This window comes from Tursiops truncatus, chromosome 13, assembly GCF_011762595.2.
Source record: "Tursiops truncatus isolate mTurTru1 chromosome 13, mTurTru1.mat.Y, whole genome shotgun sequence".
In the NCBI taxonomy this organism is placed as follows: Eukaryota; Metazoa; Chordata; class Mammalia; order Artiodactyla; family Delphinidae; genus Tursiops; species Tursiops truncatus.
The window spans coordinates 76,456,899-76,480,428 of NC_047046.1; the positions used below are offsets into that span (position 1 = coordinate 76,456,899).

A 23,530-nucleotide genomic window follows, 5' to 3' on the forward strand; every position below is an offset into this window, starting at 1 on the left:
CCGTTGTATTAGCTTCCTCTTTCCCTGCTTCACTCCCCCTTCTCTTCTGCTTCTATTCCCTGAGATAATTTCCCAAATAGACTACATGCATGCAAGACTTGGAGAAGTGAGGGAAAGAGTAAAGAGAATCACAGAAGGTTATGCTAATGGACGTCCTTCCATCTGGAAGGAAAGCTCAAAAGGAGTGAAAGAACGGCCCCTCCAATTGGGAAAATGACAGAGGGACAATCTAGACCAAGGATGAAGAAGACCTTCTCTGATCAGCCCAATTCTCAGATAGCAAGAAAGCTAAGAAAATCATCATTTTCTTCTCGGATCTCAAAATAGAAGAGAATAAGGACCTACTGTATAGCACAGGGAACTTTACTCAATATCTTGTAATAACCTATAATGGAAAATAATCTGAAAAAGAATGTCTACATATACACATATATGTGTATATATCTATATATACATATTTATACCTGAGTCACTATGCTGTACACCTGAAACTACCACAACATTGTAAATCAACTATACTTCAACAACAAAAAAAGAGTTGAGAACAAGATGAAGAGGTGGAGAATCAGCCCTAACCAGGGATAGGATGATTCCAAATGACAGAAACCCCCAACTGGAATGGATTCACATCAGAAAACACTTGCTCTGAGCAGAGAGAGACGGGGCAGATTTGGGACTCTTTTTAGTTCTGTGCTGTTGGTTGAATACAAGTATTTTTATGAGAATCTTATGGGCACAGTGGATAGCAGGGCCATAATTTTAAACCTAATTTTTCTAGTCTGTGTCTTGCAGACCGGTTTAATTTTGACTAAGAGAGGACATGTCGCAGGCCGAGGATGAAGAGAAAAATCCCTGGCTGTGAAGGGCTTTCTCATGTCGTCAAGTGCAGTGCAGTCTGCCTTTACTGTTTAAGTTTGGACAGTGGTATCAACCTGGGATGTTACACGGCCAAGTGGGCTGTGTGTTACACAGACAGGAGGAGCCCTGGGGAGCTGCGCTTGATTCACAGAGCTGATTCTGGCTACTGGGAACCCCAAACATTTTTTTGTCTCTAGCTTTCATCCCTACCCCCGCCCCCCATCTCTAGCCTCTCTTACCTGGTACTGAATCATACCTCCTAACTCACTTGAGATGGGGTGGCTTGTGGCTCTTAGCAAGCTTTTAAACGAAAACCACAGAATAACTCCTGCTTGAGCTCACTCCTGGGTTCTTTCTATGGGACAGGAATCACCTGCCAGCAGACGGCTGAAGCTCCGCAGTGCTGAAGCTTCCGCAAGAGAGCTCGGAAGATCTCGGGATGAAGCGCCTCGGACCAGGCAGCGTGGGTCATGCGGGAGTCGTTCCTGCCGAGTAGCTCTGTGCCATGCACGTGACCCAGGCGACCCTTCGAACGCTGAGCGTGGCACTGACAGCTTGCATGAGTTCAAGTGATTCTTTTGAGAAAGACAGCTTATTTTCTTGAACAGAGGATAGGCTCGACAATGCTTCCCCTAGCAAAGCTGAAGGTTAGGGACTCAGTGCTTCTCCACAAAGCACTGGCCATCCTGAGAGCCTCCTGAACGCAGCTCTGGGTGGCTTTTAAAGGACTTCCTCCTCAGAGCTGTACTTTCTGCCCAGCAGGTGTAGACTTGAATCACTAAGGACGCAAATGGAAAGGGAGAGGCAGAAAGCAAAGACTTTATATTTCCTCTTCAGAGACGCGGCTGCCATCTCTCCTGCCAGACTGTCCTCCTCACCACCGAAAAGCAACAAAGGTAAAGAGAAGTAGCTGTGCTTTATAATTGCAGCTCGTTTCTTGTCAAAGGGGAACAGATAAAAGCGGTAAAATATGGCATTGGGACAGGTTTGCAATGAGCCAAAACGAGGGGGCAGCTTATTCTTGAACTGAGGGGGGCTTTTTGTTAATATATACTTACATTAACATATCTGAATATCACTGATAGTGTGCATTTTAAAATCCTTGAGGCAGGCTAAATTGACTTCAAATCCCTGATTTGTCTAGCAAAACAGAACTCTGTTGCTATTTTCTACTTACTCCCTAGTAACTCATTCAAAACAGAGCTGGTCACGTAGGGTTGAAGCCTCTGTGTGACGAAGCACTTCTTAGAGGACCTTCACTCCACTGGACTGGCCTTATTAATAACTTTATGTGTTGGGAAGAATTCCTTTACTTTCCTGGGTCTCAGCTTCTTCTTATGGCTTTAAAATTAGTCTCTTAAGAATGGGTGAATTCTGTAAATGCATGTAAAGTCTCGTGGTTTATGTTTGTGTGATGGGGTGACCGTTCTGAAGTTCCTACTACTTCTAGGATCAATGAGCATATTATGAAATGAAGTTTGAAGGACGGAGCATGAGAGTAAAAGATTAGCCCTGGTTTAGGGAAGGGGAAGGAGGCACTAGAAAAGTTAATTCTTGTGAAATGGTTAAGAACCTACACAGGCTCTGTGCCAGGTTGTAAGAACCTGGTGTCTTAGCCACCCTTGGAGATGTACTTGTCCCAAAAGGACAGACCCAGGCCCTGTGTCTTCTTGCAATCCTTTAGTTGTCAATATCCCCTTCTAAGACATGTTCTCTCCTCCTGTTTCCTGAACAAAAATCCCCCTTCTCAACCTAGAAGAGTTGGAGCCTTGGGCATCCTTTTTTTCCTCTTTTTTTTCTCCCATGACAGCTTCCAGATGACACATCTCTTTTGCTTGGGAGGGATTTTTCTACCTTAAAAGCAGGCGGAAAGGTACATTAAAGGAACATTTCTGCAATTCTTTCTCTTTGAGACTCAATGTGAAGTCCTTCTATGTCTAAGGACACTTCTAACTTGCCCCCACTGACTGGGTGAAGGCTTCCCTGGGCTCCAAGCATCTTTGGTGGGATCCCATGTGCCTTGGGGCTTCTGTGTTCTATGGGTTCCTCTTTCCTGAAACTGACTGGATAATATTAATTAGACCAGAAATAGTGAAATATTTAGAATGTCACTGTTGCTAATACATATTGATTCCTGGGTGATTTTGCAAACACTGATAATTTCACAGGTAAATTTTCCTTGCTCCCAAGGAATGTTAAATCTAGTAATGAAAACTAGAATAGTCAACAAACAAGAATTCTGTAAATTCATCTACACACACCTGTGTACACACAGACAGTCACCCAGGTTGAGGAAATTGTCAATTAAGGTTACTGCATAAAATCAGTTGAATATAAGAATAATACAGAGACTGTTGTGGAAAAACTCCTCTAACAGGAAGGTGGAATTTTGGAAAATAAATGAAGAAAGTAGAGTTCTCAAGTGCTAGGTTAATGATAGTTGAAACTGTCTTGCAAATAAACGTGTCAAATAACAAAGTTCATGAATTGATTCTAATTATGTATTTCTAATATTTTTTAAAGAAAAACCTGAGCCTAGAGTTTTCCTTCTTGGTTCTGTGATCTAAATGCTTGAAAAGCTATAAGATCTAACTGTGAAGTGAGGCAAATAATACTGTATTTATTAACTGCCAAATATCTGATTATGCCTATTAATGCTTTATATTTTGGACAACTTTCTTAATTATTCTGGTAAGATGCTATCATTATAAAATAGGGATAATAATCATAGTACAATAAAAATAAGATCATTTTCTCTCAAATAAAAGCTTATATGAATAGTGTATGGTGGCACGTGGGAAGAGCCTAGGCTTCAGAAGAGATGGACCCATATTTACATCATGGCTCCCCCAATTGTATTGTATGAATTCCCAAGCCCTCATTGCCTCATCTGCAAAACTAGGGTAACGTCAGCCATTCCGCAAGGCAGATTCTGAGTAATGTATGTATGGTGATTGGCATAGATGTGAGCCCTGTGATACAGTCATTTCCTTTACAAAGAAATTTCCACACAGGTGGGTAAGGGAGTGTGTATGAGACTACGCCCCTTAGCAGTGTTTGTGATGGTGTGGACAGGGAGGCCATTGGGTGTCTGTCACTGGGGAGTGGACGCACCAAATGTGGTGAAAGCACAACTCCTGGAAAAGATGCTGTGAAGACTGTTGAAATGACAACAAAGGATCTAGAATATGATGTCAGCTTAGTTGATAAAGCATCAGCAGAGTTTGAGAGGACTGAATCCAGTTTTGAAAGAAATTCTACTGTGGGTAAAATGCTATCAAACAGCAGTGCGTTCTACAGAGAACTTGTTCATGAAAGGAAGGGTCAAACGCTGTGGCAAGCTTCACTGTTGCCGTATTTTAAGAAGTTGCCACGGCCACCCCAGCCTTCAGCATCCAACACCCTGACCAGTCAGCAGCCGTCAACAAGGAGGCAAGACCGTCCACCAGATAAAGGATTACGACTGACCGAAGACTCAGATGATGGTTAGCATTTTTTAGCAATAAAGTATTTTTTAATTATGATACGTATATTTTGGGTTTTTTAGACATAATGCTATTTCACACTTAATAGACTGCTGTGTAGCATTAACATAACTCATATGCACTGGGAAACCCAAACATTCCTGTGACCCGTTTTGTCGTGACATTCGATTTATTGCGGTGGTCTGGAACTGAACCCGAAATATCTCTGAGGTATATACCTGTATAGGCAATGAAACTACAAGAGTAAGCAATAAGGAGAACAATGATTAAGACACAAGTAAGAGACATGACATTTATTTGCTTCCAATTTTAATTAATAATTTTATCTCGGTCATGAGTGCTTAGGTCAGAAGCTGACACTGGTATTTCTAAAATTGGTTAGGACTTCCGATCTATGAAGAAACACAGAAGAAATAAAAGAAGAAGGACAAAATGAGGCAAATACCTTGGATTTATGCAGCTCCTCTGAGGAGTTGAGAACACTTCCTGCCCTGACCTCAGCCTTCATTTCATGGTCTGTCTCTCTATCTCTATCTGTCTCTCTCTGAGTCTCTGTCTGTCTCTGACCATTTTAAACAAACAGTGACAGCATATGAATTTGATTTCCAGCGATCCCTACTTCAGTTATAATGTTCGTTTTGTTATATTATCGCTGTATGTGAGTTAATAAAGTACTAGTTAAAGTGAGGAAGGATGTTTGAAACTATATAAGTTTCTCCTTTAGCATACAGATTGTAGAGATAATTCGGAGAATCTGTTTTTCACATAGTTCTTTTTTTTGCAACAGGCTCTAGTAGAATCTGTAAATAAGAATCTATATACTCAGTCTTGTTATATTATTATATATTGTTATAATATATTACAAGGTCACTATTTATTATGTGTATTATATTATTATTGTCATATACTTTGCCAAGCTAGGGAACTGGGTAGGACTACTTAGGCGTATAGACAAGAAGAAGCGGTGGGAAAACTCAGTCAAATTTTTTTCTCAAAGCACTTTTTCATCAAGACTGTACTAAGGCAGTTTATTCCCTAGTAATACTGACGATCACGTCCACTTTAGTTGAGGCCGTATCATTTTTCAGGGTAAAAGTTCATTTCAGTTACAATTTATACGGTATTTTTATAGAATATAGGGATTGGGATGGGAAAGAGAATTTTCAAGTACATGATTTATTCAGGCCCTAAATGTCCTATTTTTAACCATACTTTTTAAATACCTATCATCCAGTAGCATAAAGTGGGCACGGCTACCCATTGACAAAATATAGAATCAGACAAGATTAGGGAGGATTAGGAACAATGGATGACACCGCTGCATAAAGACTGGATTTCACTTTAATGAAGCATTGTCATAGCCTCTGGGTAAGAATAAGAGAAAAGTGCTTCTGGGTAAAGTATCTTGTCAGGGAGCCCCCTCTTCCTCGTTGCTCATTCCACCCCGACATACAGAATTGAAAGGGTATCAAAAGGAATCTTGCTGATTTAAGACAGAATGTGCACATACTTTCATTTTATGTGTAAAAAAATAAAACAAAAATTCTTCATACTGTGTTATTACTTTGCTTCTGTTAATCACAGCAATTCTATTGAATAAAAACTGAGTTTTCTCTACTTCATAGCTGGAAACTGCTAGATGCAAAGATGTAGAAGTTTAAAAAGTTTTTTAAAAATAGAGTTAGGCTCAAAGAATAAGTAGGCGGAAACGCTGGACAACAAAAATGTCCTCCTGAGGGAATTCTTCAGTGAACTTGAACCTGAGGATTCTTCAAAGTTATCAAATCATTAGAAAACACCCAACTGTAGGATGGTGGGCGGAAATATGAAAACAAGATAAAATTCAAATTTATTCCTTTTTGGTTGACACAATGATTTAATTTTAATGAAAAGCAGTGTGTTTGTTTCAAGAGCGTGCATGAGTTAAGCATGGCATGCCATACAGTGACGAAGCAGAGTGCTTGAGAGAACACACGCTTAGCATAAATCTACGATAAATATACTGTATGTTAGTGGGATGCCTTCTATTTTAGTGGGCTTTTTAAAGTCATATATTCCTTTTAGAATCTGATGAAAGCTATCAAACTTTTCCATAAAAAATGACACACATGCACATCCACACAAAACTCTACATGCAATTTCCCAGGCTTCTTTAAATTGTTCATAGATCCCAGGCTGAGAAGCGCTGATATACACGTCGATATACTTTTGTATTGGTGGTTCTCCAGCCTATCAAAGTGGTAGAGCACCTGAACGTTATGATAATCTTTGTGGAACATCACCTATTTTTAATACATCATACAATCTAGAAAAAAATCTTATATTTATATACGTGTGTGTATACATATATGCATATATATACACATATCTATGTATATGACTGTATTATATATGTGTGTGTGTGTGTGTGTGTGTGTGTGTGTGTGTGTGTATATATACCGTAAATGATATCATATCATGTTCATTACCCTTCCTTTGGGTAAGTCACTGCAGCCCAACCAATGTGACTGGGAAAGCTGTGTGTCTCAAATGGAGCCCTCGAAAGTTGCTTCTTAGTCAGGGGTTTGAACATCTCATTTTATATTTTGAAACTTAAGACAAACCATCTATAGCAGAAAGGACATCCAAAGCACTATCCTCTATGTTAAAAAGGCATTTGTCTGTACATTGGAGTCCTTCAAAACATATAGAGCTGAAGAAAAAATATTTTACCAGTAATGGTTGTAACAAAAGGTAAAAACTTCCATTTTTTTTTCCAACTGCCATTGACTGTAGTAAAATCTTCCTTTTTTTATTTTTGATAAGTTTCAAAACTGTATAATGAACATCTGCACATTCTTTGTCCATATTCACCAAAGTTAACATTTTGTTGCATATCCTTTATATCTATCCACCTATCTATCTATCTATCTATCTATCTACCTATCTATCATCTATCTATGTATCTACATGTTTCCTGAACTATTTGATTGTAAGTTGCAGACACCATGACACTTTTCTCTAAATCCTTTAATATGCCTGAGAATAAGGACATTTCCTTTCAGACCAGAACAGCATTAACACACTGAGAAAATTAGTTTTAATGAAATGTATTACATAATATATGGTAATGTTTCCATTTTCTCAAGGTTTTCACATTGTATTTGGTGGTGTCTCATTAATCTCTTTAATCTGGATCTGTTCCTGATGTTTTGTTTTGTTTTGTTGGTTTTTTTCGTGACCTTGACTTTTTTTTGAAGGGTCTAGAGCAGAGGTCTTGTATAAAGTCCCACATCTTGGTTTTTTAAATTGTTTCCTCATGGTAGATTCAGGGTAAACATTTTGGCAAGATTATTACACGGGTGATGTGTAACACTGGGGGCACGTGATGTCTGGTTGTCTGCTCTGTGGAGCTAATTTGATCACCACGTGAAGGAGGGATTGACAGATCTCTCTACTGTATTTTATAAATAACCCACGGGGCAATACTTTGAGACAGTGAGTACACTCTTCCCCAACATCTAGTGGTTTTAACATTCGTTGAAGATCCTTCCTGGAAACAACAACTTCATTTGGGATTAAAGATCATAAAACCATATATTAAAATCCCACCCTTCCTTCTATGTTTATTTAGCTAGCATTCTTCTAAAAACAGTATTTTCTCTCTCATTAATTTATATCTTTTTAAAATTAGTTCAAGATATTACATCCATTAGCTTGTTATTCTTTTTTTTTTTTTTTTTTTTTTTGCGGTACGCGGGCCTCTCTCACTGTTGTGGCCTCTCCCGTTGCGGAGCACAGGCTCCGGACGCTCAGGCTCAGCGGCCATGGCTCACGGGCCCAGCCACTCCGCGGCATGTGGGATCTTCCTGGACCGGGGCACGAACCCGTATCCCCTGCATCGGCAGGCGGACTCTCAACCACTGCGCCACCAGGGAAGCTCAGCTTGTTATTCTTTATCATGTACAAATTGCTCGAAATCTGGCCACTGGAAGCTCCCTCAAGCCAGATCCCATGTCCTTTGCACATGGCCTCATCATGCTCCGACGCCCCACAAGATATCCCAGGCTTTCCTGTGCTTTCCTTGTCCCATTCCTGGAATCGGCCAGTTCTTAGAGAAGCTCTAGTTCCTTTTAGCAGAGAATGTATTTAGAAAACAAGATTTGGGAGTGCTCCTGCCTTTATGGATATCTTCATTTCTAAGACTTTTCAGTAAGTAGACATAGAAAATTAATATGATATGATATATAATATAATAAATATGATATCTTCATGTATTCACACAGATATTAACAAGTGAAATCCAGCCCCGCGGGTGTTTTCCTCACCTTGCCCCATTTCCTATTTGTAAATCCCTTCTCCCACAGTGAAAAGATCTGTTTCTCAAAAACGTCAATATATGTATTTGCTTCCTACAATACGTACAAAAAAATGCTTGAGAATCAATTTGGAACTCTTTTTAACTTAGGAGGCGACATTTCATGAGTTCTTACTGACGCCTGGTGTTTTCTTTGATGCTTCTGTAGCTTCCAAATGGTTACTCATAAAGGGGTTGCTGCTCAAGGCTCAGGTTTTCTCTGCCTCAACACTGCCCACGCCGTGTGCCAGATGATTCTTTGCTATGGTGAGCTCTGCAGTGCACTGAAAGATGTAAAGCTATATAGCAGTATCTATTGCCACTTACCTGCTAGATATGAATGGCAGTACTTCCTCACAAGATGTGACTGTCCAAAATGTCATTGCTAACACCCCTGGGGGCAAAATCACCCCTGGCTGAGAACCACCGGTCTACCTATATGTGCAGTAGAAAGGAATTCTTACAAATACTTTCTAAGTATAAATGTCTAATTTTCTGATTAAAAAACTGAGTCATTACTAGAATTTTTCAGTTGGGTTTATTTAATGGTGTTTTCCAAAGTGCCCAGGACTGTTTAATTTGTTACTGTGCAGTCTCATCAATTGCTATGCAGTTTTCAAATACAATAATATTAAAATAAAAAAACAACTGTAGAATGAGTATGCCCTGAAAATATCATTTCATCATCAAGATAGCCAGTGAGCCAGGTCCGGCTGTTTGCTGCTGTGCCTTACATTTGATCTACATTAATTACCTTCCCAGTGGGCATCAGTTTGGCTAATCCCCATCAGCGTACACGTGAAATGAGTGACTCCCAGTCACTTAGTCATCCAGCAACTCTACTGTCTCTTACAGCAGGCGGGCCTCTGGGATCCTGCCCCAACTCTACATCCACAGTCATTCTGATGGGTTGATGCCCGATGGCAAAAGCCATTAAACAATTTAATTAATCAGGTTGGATATCCCCTCTCTTCACCTCTTTTTGTTTCATTCGATCACTTATTTTAAACTCTCAATAGACACTTTGCCCGCTAACTTCAAACCAGAATTAAGCTTGGCAAGTCACTGAAAATCTAAAATAGCTGTTTTAAATGTTTTTTACGCCACAATGCATCAGATAGTCTCAACACACACTGAGGGACTGTGGCGTAGAGAAAATGGGGTCATGCCCAACTGCGTATTAGTCTTTGCTATAGAAACTCCTAAATTTGAATTTCAAACTTTTTGGTGGACATTTCCTAGGTGCCTTGGAATATAAGTGTTAGCCCCTAAATCCTAAACCATGTATTGGGCCAGCCTTAAGATAATCAGAATCCTTGACCTTTGTTCCTAAAGTTTTAGTTAACCACAATACCATCTTTGCTTCACAGAAGAAGGAATGGAAGTACTACCAAGTTTGGGGATTTTTTTAAAAAGAGAAAAAAGAGATGGATATCATTGAGAGCAAGGCCCTCAATTCAGGAATCAGGATTTTAGAGGCTTGGTTGGGATGTCACTCCCGATAGGCATGTCCCCTTCAAAGATCTGGATCATATCAGGGGTCTCGATTGGTTCCAAATTCCATCCTTCTTCTGGCTGTTCTAATCTCTTTAGGATGGGAATCACAGAGAATTTTTGCTTTGAATTACCCCTTACCCTGCTTCCTCCAAAAAGCCTGAATGGGAGCGATGGGTAACCCCTTTCCAGTCCGGGCCAGCAGTCTCCTTTACTTTGCAGGAGTCACAGACTCATACTCTTAAGAATATCACCCCATTTTCAGATGTTTGAATCCTCTCTCTAAATCACTCTTGCAAAGCTCTGCAAGGTTTTTTAAAAATCTATCCTGGGGCTTCCCTGGCGGTCCAGTGGTTAAGACTCCGAGCTCCCACTGCAGGGGGCATGGGTTTGATCCCTGGTCGGGGAACTAAGATCCCACATGCCATGGGGCACAGCCAAAAATAAATAAAATAAAATTTAAAAATACTAAAAAATCTATCCCTATTAAATTTTATATTTTTGGATGTGATATTTCCTGAATGTATTATCCAAACTTTTCCTCTTAGATTCTTGTTATCTACAAATTTAAATAGCTTGTCATCAATGCCTTCGATGAAGTCATTAGATGACATATCCAGTGCCTCTGTTTGTCCTTCAGTGTGACAGGAGTAGCTATGAAAACCTCTCTGGTCAAAAACTTCAGCCATGGCCAAAAATTGCTTCTATTAATGAACTGTAATTCTGGGTTAAGGCCTGAGAAACTTTGTGAAAGGGAAAATGCCATGGGAATTTGGAAACTTAGTTTGCCTCTCCAGCCCTCTGCTTCTTCTCCAGTAAAAATAGGAAGACTATAGCACCAGCTAGTCGGGGAATTGCCGCAAGGGTTAACGGGATAGCACATATTATGCATGTAGTACAGTTCCAGGTACATAACACACCCTCAGTAAAGGATTGCTCTTCACTAAATTGTTCCAACATTCCATTCTGGCAGAAAATAATCTGAATCGCTAGGTGTGCCTGCTTTTTCCAAAGTACTGGTGGCTTAAAATCTGCACGGAACCGGGGTTACTGATTTAAGATCACTTTGAGACATTTCTAAAAGGGTCTCCCATCAAATGTTGGCTGTCACCATCCTTACTCTAGGGGAACGCTATTTTTTGAGAGTGGCTGGGCAGCGGCCTCTCATATTAAAGCACACCAGTTTTTGTTTTGATGCAAATTAAATACACACACGCACACATGCACATACGTACATGCACAGATTCCCTCCAATACATCTTAAGGCTACCTTCCAGAGTGAGGGTGAGCCAGTGAATTTACCAGCTTGAATTATTTTTCTGGGACAAGCCTGACCCCTAGAGGACAGGTGTTGCATGTAAACCAAGCAATCAAGAGCCAATGCCAACTCTCAATACTAGAGAGTTAGTTATGGAGTGCTCAGGTGATATAAGGGGTCAGACAAATGCTGGGGTTGGCATGGTGTGAATATAAAATCTTAATTCTGCACCAAGTAGCTTGAACAAAATTCCATATCTCCTTGATTTCAAATGTATATTTTTTGACTCTATTGACATAATTATAATAAGCTGCACATATTTAAAATGAGTCATTTGATCAGTTTGACAGTTGTGCATACACCAGCATATCCCAGATACTAAAGATTTCCTTCACTCTCTAAGTTTCCTCATTCCGTTTTGCAGTCCACCCTGCCTCTGTTCCTCTTGTCAGACAACCACTGGCTTGTCACTATAAATGAGTTTGCATTTTCTAGAATATGTTTTATAAATGCGATGAGATAATCTCCACTCTTTTGTATCTGCGTTCTTTTACTCAAACTAATGATTTTGAGATTCATCTAAAGTTGTGTGTGTCAGTGACTTGTCCCTTTCAATGCTGAGTACTATTCCACTGTACAGATTTACCACATTTTGTTTAACTTGAGGTGGATCGTAGACCTCCGTGTGAAAGTTAAAACATCCAGAGGAAAATGTGGGAGAAAATTTTTGTTATCTTAGGGTAGGCAAAACTTTCTTAGAATACCAACTGAACAGATGATAAATTAAAAAAATATAATTGGACTTGATCAGCATTAAAAACATTTGCTCTTTGAAAGAAGCTGCTAGGAAAACAAAAAGGCAAGTCACAAATGGGGAGAAAACATTTGTACACATATATTACGTAAAGGACTTGTATATGAAATGACAATTAACTCAAAGACAAACACTCAATGTTTTAAAATTGAGATATAGTTGATTTACAATGTTGTGTTAATTTCTGTTATACAGCAAAGTGATTCAGTTATACATATATATGTGTGTTTTTTAAAATATTCTTTTCCATTATCGTTTATCACAGAATACTGAATATTGTTCCCTGTGCTATACAGTATGACCTTGTTGTTTATCCATTCTGTATATAATAGTTTGCATCTGCTAATCCTAAACTCGCACTCCATCCCTCCCTACCCGCTACCCCTTGGCAACCACGAGTCTGTTCTCTGTGTCTGTGAGTTTGTTTCTGTTTCATAAAAGTTCATTTGCAAACACTCAATTTTTAAAAAACAGTAGACACTTCACAAAAGAAAAGATTCAAATGGCCAATAAGGACAGGAAAAGATGATGAACATCAATAGTTCTCAGGGACATGATAAATATATATAGTAATGCTTCAGAAATTGGATTATATCTTATAGTTGATGAGCTAGCAACTCATGTGCGCCTTTATATGTACTGTTAGTACTTTTAGAAGCTAATATTTCTTGAGTACCAAGTTTTTGCAGTGTTCTAAGCACTTTGCAGCCATTGTTTCATTTAATCCTCACAAAACCCTTTGAAACAGTTGCTCTAATTAAACCCATCTTCATGGGTGAGTAAATTGCAGCCCAGAGAGTTTAAGTTACTGCTCCAAGTCACATAGCTAGTAAGTGGCAAAACCAGGCTTGGAATCCACTATCTACCTCTATAGCCCATGGGTTTAACTATTCTGCTGTTCTTTTATTTTTACATTGATGGTGAGTCTTCAGTGGAGAACATCTGAGAAAACAGGATCTTCCCTGAGTCCTACTAATAACTTACTTCATTACATTTTGTGGGTCGTTAAATGAGTCACTAGGAGTTAAGTGCCTAATACTAGTAGATACAATATATAAATGTTAGTTCCCTTTCTTCCATTTATTTTGAGACTTGTTTTAAATTTCCCAAATAAATATTGAAAATTTCACCATTCAACTAATTTAAGCCATATTTTATTTCTCACTCCTTTGTTCATCTTTTTCACTTAACTTTTAATCTTTTATGTGAAATCCTTTGAATGCTAATATTCTTTACCAGTGGTCCTCAACTAGGAGTGACTTTGCCTCATAGGTGATACTTGGCAACGTCTGGGGACATTATTTTCAGATTTGGGGGGAGGACTGCTAGGGAGTAGAGGCCGGAAATGTTGCTTACCAGCCTACAGTGGACAGGACAGTCTCCACAGCAAAGAATTCTCCCTCCCAGATGCCAACAGTGCCGAGGTTGGGAAACCCTGCTCTGTACAAATATGCAGGATTTTCTTTATTGACCTCAGCTGAGAATAGTGAGAGGCTGCAGGAAACTAAAAGAGGAAAAATATTGTGGTCCCAGTTCTTGCATAGAATAAAATCCAGTGAGGGAAATAAAGAAAACACCACCCCAAAAACTAATGCTAAGAACAGTATAATAAATGTCTCAAGAGAAATAATAGAATATTTTAAGGCTTCAGACAAGGGGAGTAGAACTAGATAATCCAGTTGAGAAAACCAAGAAATGCTCTATGAGGATCAAATATGAAAATATCCTCCTTCCTTATGAAAATGAAACTTGGTTTCTCCATGGCTGGGGAGAAAAGACAATTCTTGGTTGCCAAACATCCTATACCTTTTAATACTCTGAGACACAGCCAGGAAAAGGTTGAAATTGCTTAAGGAGACTTAAATAAAGGTGGTGGAGTCAGCAAAACAGAGCACCATGAACCTAGGTGATGTGTTGCACAATGTGCTTGCTCTCGGGGCATGGAGGCACATCCCATGCCGATCTCGGCCCCTCCGCCCCAGTGGGGGTGTCTCTTAATACCTGCTACTCTGAAGCACAAAGCCGGGGACCTAAATATCTTTAACTCTGGGCCCAGTTCTGACCCTGGCTAAGTGTGTAGCACTGAGCAAATGCGTTAATGTCTTTAAGCTTCAGGTTTCTCTTCTATGAAATGGACTAATAGCAGTACTAATGCATAAGGTTACTGTATACATTAAATTAGATAGTACATGCAAGTTGCTTTGTACAGTGAACACACATGGTAGATACTCAAAAACTGTTATTCATCACTATGGTTTATTGTAGTTAATTGAATCAAAGCTTGTGCTCTTTTCACTAGAAAAAAATTACTGTCTGTATATAAGTACAAAATTAGGGGAGCACATATGAGGTGGTTATGTTGGCCCAGCATTGATGGAAGAGGGAGTGGGGTATGGGGAGGAGAAAGGAAGAAATGAAATGGAGGGTTCACAGAGAAGGTGCTGGAATGGAGGTACAAAAGATGTGAGGGATAAACCTTCCAGAAAAGGAATTCAGAATAATGATTGTGGAGATGTTCCAGGACCTCAGATAAAGAATGGAGGCAAAGATTGAGAAGATGCAAGAAATGTTTAACAAAGACCTAGAAGAATTAAAGAACAAACAGAGATGAACAATACAGTAACTGAAATGAAAAATACACTAGAAGGAATCAGTAGCAGAATAACTGAGGCAGAAGAACGGATAAGTGACCTGGAAGACAGAATGGTGGAATTCACTGCCATGGAACAGAATAAAGAAAAAAGAATGAAAAGAAATGAAGATAGCCTAAGAGACCCCTGGGACAACATTAAATGTACCAACATTTGCAATATAGGGGTCTCAGCAGGAGAAGAGGGAGAGAAAGGAACAGAGAAAATATTTGAAGGGATTAGAGTTGAAAAATTCCCTAACATGGGAAAGGAAATAGCCACCCAAGTCCAGGAAGTGCAGAGTCCCAGGCAGGATAAACCCAAGGAGAAACATGCTGAGACACATAGTAATCAAACTGACAAAAATTAAAGACAAGGAAAAATTATTAAAAGCAACAAGGGAAAAATGACAAAATAACACACAAGGGAACTCCCATAAGGTTAACAGCTGATTTCTCACCAGAAACTCTATAAGCCAGAAGGGATTGACACGATATATTTAAAGTGATGAAAGGGAAGAACCTACATTCAAGATTACTCTACCCAGCAAGGATCTCATTCAAATTCAATGGAGAAATCAAAAGCTTTACAGACAAGAAAAAGCTAAGAGAATTCAGCACCACCAAACCAGCTCTATAATAAATGCTAAAGGAAGTTCTCTAAGTGGGAAACACAAGAGAAGAAAAGAACCTACAAAAAACAAAGCCAAAACAATTAAGAAAATGGTAATAGGAACATACATATAGATATTTACCTTGAATGTGAATGGATTAAATGCTCCAACCAAAAGACACAGGCTCGCTGAATGGATACAAAAACAAGACCAATATATGCTGTCTACCAGAGACCCGCTTCAGACCTAGAGACACATACAGACTGAAAGTGAGGGGATGGAAAGCAATATTCCAAGCAAATGGAAATCAAAAGAAAGCTGAGTAGCAATACTCACATCAGATAAAATAGACTTTAAAATAAAGACTGTTACAAGAGGCAAGGAAAGACACTACATAATGATCAAGGGATCAATACAAGAAGAAGATATAACAATTATAAATGTATATGCACCCAACATAGGAGCACCTCAATACATAAGGCAACTGTTAACAGCTATAAAAAAGGAAATCGACAGTAACACAATAATAGTGGGGGACTTTAACACCTCCTTACACCAATGGACAGATCATTCAGACAGAAAATTAATAAGGAAACAGAAGCTTTAAATGACACAATAGACCAGATAGATTTAATTGATATTTATAGGACATTCCAGGTGAATTCTATCAAATATTTGGAGAAGAGTTAACACTTATCCTTCTCAAACTCTTCCAAAAAATTGCAGAGGAAGGAACACTCCCAAACTCATTCTACGAGGCCACCATCACCCTCATACCAAAACCAGACAAAGATACTACAAAAAAAGAAAATTACAGACTAATATCACTGATGAATATAGATGCAAAAATCCTCAACAAAATACTAGCAAACGGAATCCAACAACACATTAAAAGGATCATACACTGTGATCAAGTGGGATTTATCCCAGGGATGCAAGGATTCTTCAATATACGCAAATCAATCCATGTGATACACCATATTAACAAATTAAAGAAGAAAAACCATATGATCATCTCAATAGATGCAGAAAAAGCTTTCAACAAAATTCAACACCCATTTATGATTAAAACTCTCCAGAAAGTGGGCATAAAGGGAACCTACCTCAACATAATAAAGGCCATATATAACAAACCCACAACAAACATCATTCTCAATGGTGAAAAACTGAAAGCATTTCCTCTAAGATCAGGAACAGGACAAGATGTCCACTCTCGTCACTATTATTCAACAGAGTTTTGGAAGTCTTAGCCAAGGCAATCAGAGAAGAAAGGAATACAAATTGGAAAAGAAGAAGTAAGACTGTCACTGTTTGCACATGACATGATACTATACATAGATAATCCAAAAGATGCCACCAGAAAACTACTAGAACTAATTAATGAATTTGGTAAAGTTGCTGGATACAAAATTAATGCACAGAAATCTCTGGCATTCCTATACACTAACAACAAAAGATCAGAAGGAGAAATTAAGGAGACAATCCCATTTACCACTGTAACAAAAAGAATAAATTACCTAGGAATAAACCTACCTAAGGATGCAAAAGACCTGTACTCAGAAAACTATAAGACACTGATGAAAGAAATCACAGATGACACAAACAGATGGAGAGATACACCATTTTCTTGGATTGGAAGAATCAATATTGTGACAATGACTATACTACCCAAAGCAATCTACAGATTCAATGCAATCTCTATCAAATTACCAATGGCATGTTTTACAGAACTAGAACAAAAAATCTTAAAATTTGTATGGAGACACAAAAGACCCTGAATAGCCAAAGCAATCTTGAGGGAAAAAAATGGAGCTGGAGGAATCAGACTCCCTGACTTCAGACTAAACTACAAAGCTACAGTAATCAAGACAATATGGTACTGGCACAAAAACAGAAAGATAGATCAATGGAACAGGATAGAAAGCCCAGAGATAAACCCACGCACCTATGGTCAACTAATCTATGACAAAGGAGGCAAGGATATACAGTGGAGAAAAGACAGTCTCTTCAATAAGTGGTGCTGGGAAAACTGGACAGCTAGATGCAAAAGAATGAAATTAGAACACTCCCTAACACCATACACAAAAATAAACTCAAAATGGATTAAAGCCCTAAATGTAAAACTGGACACTATAAAACTATTAGAGGAAAACATAGGAAGAACACTCTTTGACATAAATCACAGCAAGATCTTTTTGACCCACCTCCTAGAGTAATGGAAATAAAAACAAAAATAAACAAATGGGACCTAACGAAACTTAAATCTTCTGCACAGCAAAGGAAACTATAAACAAGACATAAAGACAACCCTCAGAATGGGAGAAAATATTTGCAAATGAGTCAACAGACAACGGATTAATCTCCAAAATATATAAACAGTTCATGCAGCTCAATATTAAAAAAACAAACAACCCAATTAAGAAATGGGCAGAAGACCCAAATAGACATTTCTCCAAAGAAGACATACAGATGGCCAAGATGCACATGTAAGCTGATCAATATCACTAATTATTAGAGAAATATAAATCAAAACTACAATGAGGTATCACCTCACACCGGTTAGAATGGGTATCCATCAGAAAATCTAGAAAAAACAAATGCTGGAGAGGGTGTGGAGAAAAGGGAACCCTCTTGCACTATTGGTGGGAATGTAAAGTGATACAGCCACTATAGAGAACAGTATGGAGGTTCCTTAAAAAACTAAACATAGAATTATCATATGACCCAGCAATCCCACTACTAGGCATATACCCAGAGAAAACCATAATTCAAAAAGACACATGCACTTCAATGTTCATTGCAGCACTATTTACAATAGCCAGGTCATGGAAGCAACCTAAATGCCCATCGACAGATGAATGGATAAAGAAGATGTGGTACATATATACAAAGGAATATTACTTAGCCATAAAAAGAAATAAAAAGAAATTGGGTCATTTGTAGAGATGTGGATGGACCTAGAGACTGTCATACAGAGTGAAGTAAGTCAGAAAGAGAAAAATGAATATCGTATATTAATGCATATATGTGGAATCTAGAAAAATGGTACAGATGAACAGGTTTGCACAGCAGAAGTAGAGACACAGATGTAGAGAACAAACAATGGACACCAAGGTGGGAAAGCGGGGGTGGGGTGGTGGTGGTGGAATGAATTTGGAGATTAGGATTGGCATATATACACTAATATGTATATAATAGATAACTAATAAGAAATTGCTGTATTAAAAATAAATAAAATAAAAATTTAAAAATAAAATAAACTTTCAAGTTAATTAACTCAAAAAAAAAGATATGGAGGATAGCATTGGGTAGTTGGAGGGTTTGATTCAGTATATTGAAAAATAACTCAATGGAATTGAATTCACTCAACATTCACTGAATGTCCGCTTTACTCAAAGCAAAGATAAATCTGATTTACTGTATAAGGTCATTGCCTCGAGAACAAGACAGACATGTAAACCACTACCTATTTGAATTTGGGGTGAAGAATCTAGGTGTGTGTGGTAGGGGTTAAGGGACTTTCTCATCCCAGGAAATGGTAACATCAAAAACAAGGAGCAGGGGCTTCCCTGGTGGCACAGTGGTTGAGAGTCCACCTGCTGATGCAGGGGATGCGAGTTCGTGCCCCGGTCCAGGAAGATCCCACATGCGGTGGAGCGGCTGGGCCCGTGAGCCATGGCCGCTGAGCCTGCACGTCCGGAGCCTGTGTGTCCGGAGCCTGTGCTCCGCAACGGGACAGGCCACAACAGTGAGAGGCCCGTGTACTGCAAAACAAAAACAACAACAACAAAAAAAAACAAGGAGCAGGAAGAACTAGATGTTATGTGGGAAAGTCTTTATCCAAAAAAAAAAAGCAAAAAGGGAAATGTAAGAATTGCCAAAGCCAAAGAAGGCCAAAAATAATTATGAAGACTGGGATATGAAACCAGAAACTGAAGTAGAAGGTAGATGGTCCCCTGGGCTGCACAGCTGGTGTTTGTCAAGTGGAGCAAAACGGACGTTTTGTCCTCAGCCAGACAAGAATGATGTCCATTTCCCTTCCTCCATTGATATAGAGGGAATGAACTAGCAGTGGGGAATTTGTTACAACATAAATAGAAATGAGGTTTTTTCCTCTCCTGATAACAAGGAAAATAAAGGGAACAATGAATGGGCTGGAGAAGAAACAAACTGGACTGAAAGAGTTAATCAATCCTAGTTTTATTTTAACTGTTACTAATCTGTAGTGTCTGTAACTAGCTTTGTCCTTCACAAACCTCTCCTCAGGGATGCAAACTGTTACCTAAGCCAAACATTTGTTTTACTTTTTGATGTTTGTGTGTTTCTATTGTCAGCTGCATCTGTAATTCCATTATATTGTGTCCACATGGGCTATGATACCATTCACCTTCACTTCCAGTTCTTGTTATGCTATGCAGTCATTGAAAGCATAAAAAACAAGATTGTGTGGACATTTTCTTCAAAATGCTCCGCGTCATAGAGACTGTCATACAGAGTGAAGTAAGTCAGAAAGAGAAAACAAATATCGTATATTAATGCATATATGTGGAACCTAGAAAAATGGTACAGACGAACCGGTTTGCAAGGCAGAAATAGAGACACACATGTAGAGAACAAATGTATGGACACCAAGGGGGAAAGTGGCGGGGTGGTGGGGGTGGGAGGTGGGATGAACTGGGAGATTGGGATTGACATGTATACATTGATGTGGATAAATGGATGACTAATAAGAGCCTGCTGTATAAAAAAATAAATAAAACTCAAAAACAAAAATGCTCCACGTCACTTAACCGTCCTTAGAGTGAGGATGCTTCATACCACGTGTGCATCTGCTGGGCCTGCATTCCAAAAATGTTGCAAGAATACGTGCACAGCTGGGTTGCACACGACACAGCGGCTGCGTGATGTGCTGCCATTACAAATATGCAGGAAGTGGGCTTTGCGTGTAGAGCAGTCTTCCTGCCTTTCCTCATGATTAGAAATGTATCATTAGGGAGGAGTGCTGGGTCAGCAGCCTGGGGTCGATGTGGCAATGACTAGATGCTCTGGTGCTCTTTCCTGGAGCAGGGGTGGAGAGTGGAAGCAAAGGCATGCGAGTGCCAACAACTGAGACTTCAGCGCTTCAGATCTATGTTAAAGGAGTGGTCTGGGGGCATATGGCGCTGAGCCTCTGTACCACCCAGAGATCCCCAAACAGCATGTGGGTGGTTTAGAAGTGAGCAGCGAGGGGACTGGCCCTGCCTAGGCAGGTGTTCAGGTATGATGAGGGCCCTGACCACGTGATCAAAAAATCAGATAAGGTTTTTGCATCAACACTATCAAGAAATTTGATTCAATCATCCAGTAAATCGAAGAGGCAACGTGAAAACAGGGCATTACTGGTGAGGAGGTCGGGGGTTTCCTTATAAGGCAGCTGGTCCTATTTCCCAGGGTAAGATGACCCAGCTAAGGCTGAGCTGAAGGATGCTGCCTGGTGTATGGTAATTTTCCCTGATAGGTATCGCCCCTAAGTGCAGGCTGACTTAGGTTTAGGTTAGTGATGTGGGCTGGGCACTGGGTCAGCCTCCATTTTGTGGGTCCTGATATAGGAATAAACTTTATTGAGCTCAAACTGATGAAGCACTTACTATGTGTCAGGCGCTGTGCTAGGAAATAGCAGTGCACTGTCTCTTTTTTTTTGCGGTACGCGGGCCTCTCACTGTTGTGGCCTCTCCGGTTGCGGAGCACAGGCTCCGGACGCGCAGGCTCGGCGGCCATGGCTCACGGGCCCAGCCGCTCCGCAGCATGTGGGATCCTCCCGGACCGGGGCACGAACCCGTGTCCCCTGCCTCGGCAGGCGGACTCTCAACCACTGCGCCACCAGGGAAGCCCTGCACTGTCTCTTAATGTGGGATTTTCCTGCTATAATCCCTCTCTTCTTAGATTCCGTTAGAACCTAAGAGCTATTTTGGCGAAGGCCACTTGTTTTAGGTTGGGTTCTCTCAGAAGCGGACTTTAAGCCTAGGATTTTTGTAGAAGTGAATTATTTAAGGAAGGGCCCCCAGAGGAAACCAGAAAGGGTACAGGGGAGGGAGGAGAGCAAGCCAAATAAGTCTGGGATTTCGGGTGAAGTCCCAGACTCAGTCTGATTACCTGAGGAGCTCTGGGGGGTAAGACTTCAGAGTTTGTACCACATCAGAACAAAGGAAAGGAGTTGGGCTTTTGTATGCTCACGTCAGGCAGCTATTGGCTATGGGCCTTCTGTGGGAGGTGTAAAACTCTCACTACTCCCAGCTCTCAGTACTAGAGACATGGCTCAAGAACCCAATGGAAATTCTCTGAGTGTTGCAGATGTAAGCCATTAGCAGCAGAGCAGACAGAGCTGCGGGCTAGTATGTAGGCAAGGCACCAACAGTGCGCACTACACCCCACCAGTGCCGGAGGTTGTAGACAGGACATAAAGAAGGAAAGAGCACCCAGAGTCTTGTTACTCACGGTGTGGTCCTCAGAACGGCAGCATCTGGTCTATGGGGGATCCATCACCAAGGAGTTTGTTGGAAATGTGGAATCTCAGGTCTCATGGAAGACCTAGCTAAACAGAATCTGAATATTAGAAGAGTTCCAGGAAATTTGTATTCGTATTAATTTCTGACTCGACCCCAGAGTGTTCAAAAAAATGATTTACCGACCTCCTAAACTGGCAGGAATAAGCACCGAGACCAGAGCTGCAACATGGTGGACTTGGAAAGTTCTCAGTCTGAAGATCCCCTGGCCTGGCAGCTGAAATCACAGGAAAGAGAATGCAGTCCTTGTTGAAAGCAGGGCAGCGTCCACTTCCCTACTCTGTACTCGATCATGCCAGGCTTGCTGGTTCCAAATTTCCAGACTCTGCAGTCTCCATTGCTTTACCTGGAACCCATATCTTTTTGGACATCAAGGGATGGAGGGGTAAGGAGAAAGGCTGAGGAGGAAGGGCTTGGGTGAAGACATAGGAAAGAGCACAATATAAAATAAGGCAAGATTTAGAGCTGACCCCACAATTTAAGCTTTTAAAATTTTAAAGGCGTTTAAAAATTTTCAGGTAAATCACTTGACTCAGCTTTGCATTATTAAGGAGTCACAGCACAACTCGTGCATGAGGAGAAACCTCTGGGGTGAAATACAGTGATCACCAAAAGGCCCCCAACAGTACAAAAATATCTTTTCCTCAGCATTGAAAATGTCTGCCATGAGAGTCACGATGGAGTCAGTCAACTAACACAGACACGGTGAGGGAGGAAATTTTGGGAGATATTTGGTTAAAGATGGTAAAGATTATACATGCTTATTTAATCTCAGGTCTTTCCTAAAATCACACAAGAAAATCATAAAGTTTTCTTATTGTTGCTGTTGTTGTTTTAAAGCATTAAGCTAGGGAGATAAAGAGAATTAAAGGGAATATAGCAGCAATAACTTTTTTGAGATTAAAAAGTAGACGGGTTATTATGAGTGATAATTGACTTAGCAGAACCCAAAAAGTTGAATCCTAGAAAGTGAGCGATGGGGAAGGCTGGTACCCACAGAATGTCTCTCAGGAACTGGCAGCACCGGGTACCTTAGAAATTGAGGGTTGAGCGAAAAACAGACAAACAGAAAGACTGGTAGTCTGTTGAAGAGCAGTTTGAAATTCAAATCCTCTCCCACACTCTACACAGCCTGCACACTGCCGCTCCCCAACCCGGTAGGAAGGTAGGTGACCTGGACTTGATTCTCTAGAGACAGTGAAACAGAGGGTGACCGCCAGATTGCGGTGCAACAGACATAGATAAGATCAGGGTTGACATAATGAAAAAGGGCAAGCAAGTGAAAGTTTAAATTCTGAATTATTCAGACTCCCCCGAGCACCAGAAATCTGGTAGCCATTATCCTGCAGGCATCCAGAGATAGTATTGGGGATATCCCAAAGAATAGCCCAGCTAGATGATCCCACTTTCTACACTTTTCTCCCTTTTTCCCAGGTTCCCTTCTAAGCAGAGCTTGCAGTTAGCTTTTTGATGCCCCATTCTAAAATAGGAGTAGACTGG

At 40.1% G+C, this 23,530-nt stretch overlaps 1 long non-coding RNA gene across 1 annotated transcript in view; it reads right to left on the reverse strand.

The window, feature by feature from the left end:
• Nucleotides 1-8,582: 8,582 nt before the first annotated feature.
• The window catches only part of LOC117307710 (uncharacterized), a 75,800-nt gene continuing 60,852 nt past the window's right edge, over nt 8,583-23,530 (reverse strand). Inside the window, exons 3-5 of the long non-coding RNA XR_004521602.2 lie at nt 22,157-22,247; nt 21,963-22,055; nt 8,583-9,114 (exon numbers count right to left, since the gene is read on the reverse strand). This is a non-coding gene — a long non-coding RNA (uncharacterized lncRNA). The remainder of the gene's footprint in view (nt 9,115-21,962; nt 22,056-22,156; nt 22,248-23,530) is intronic.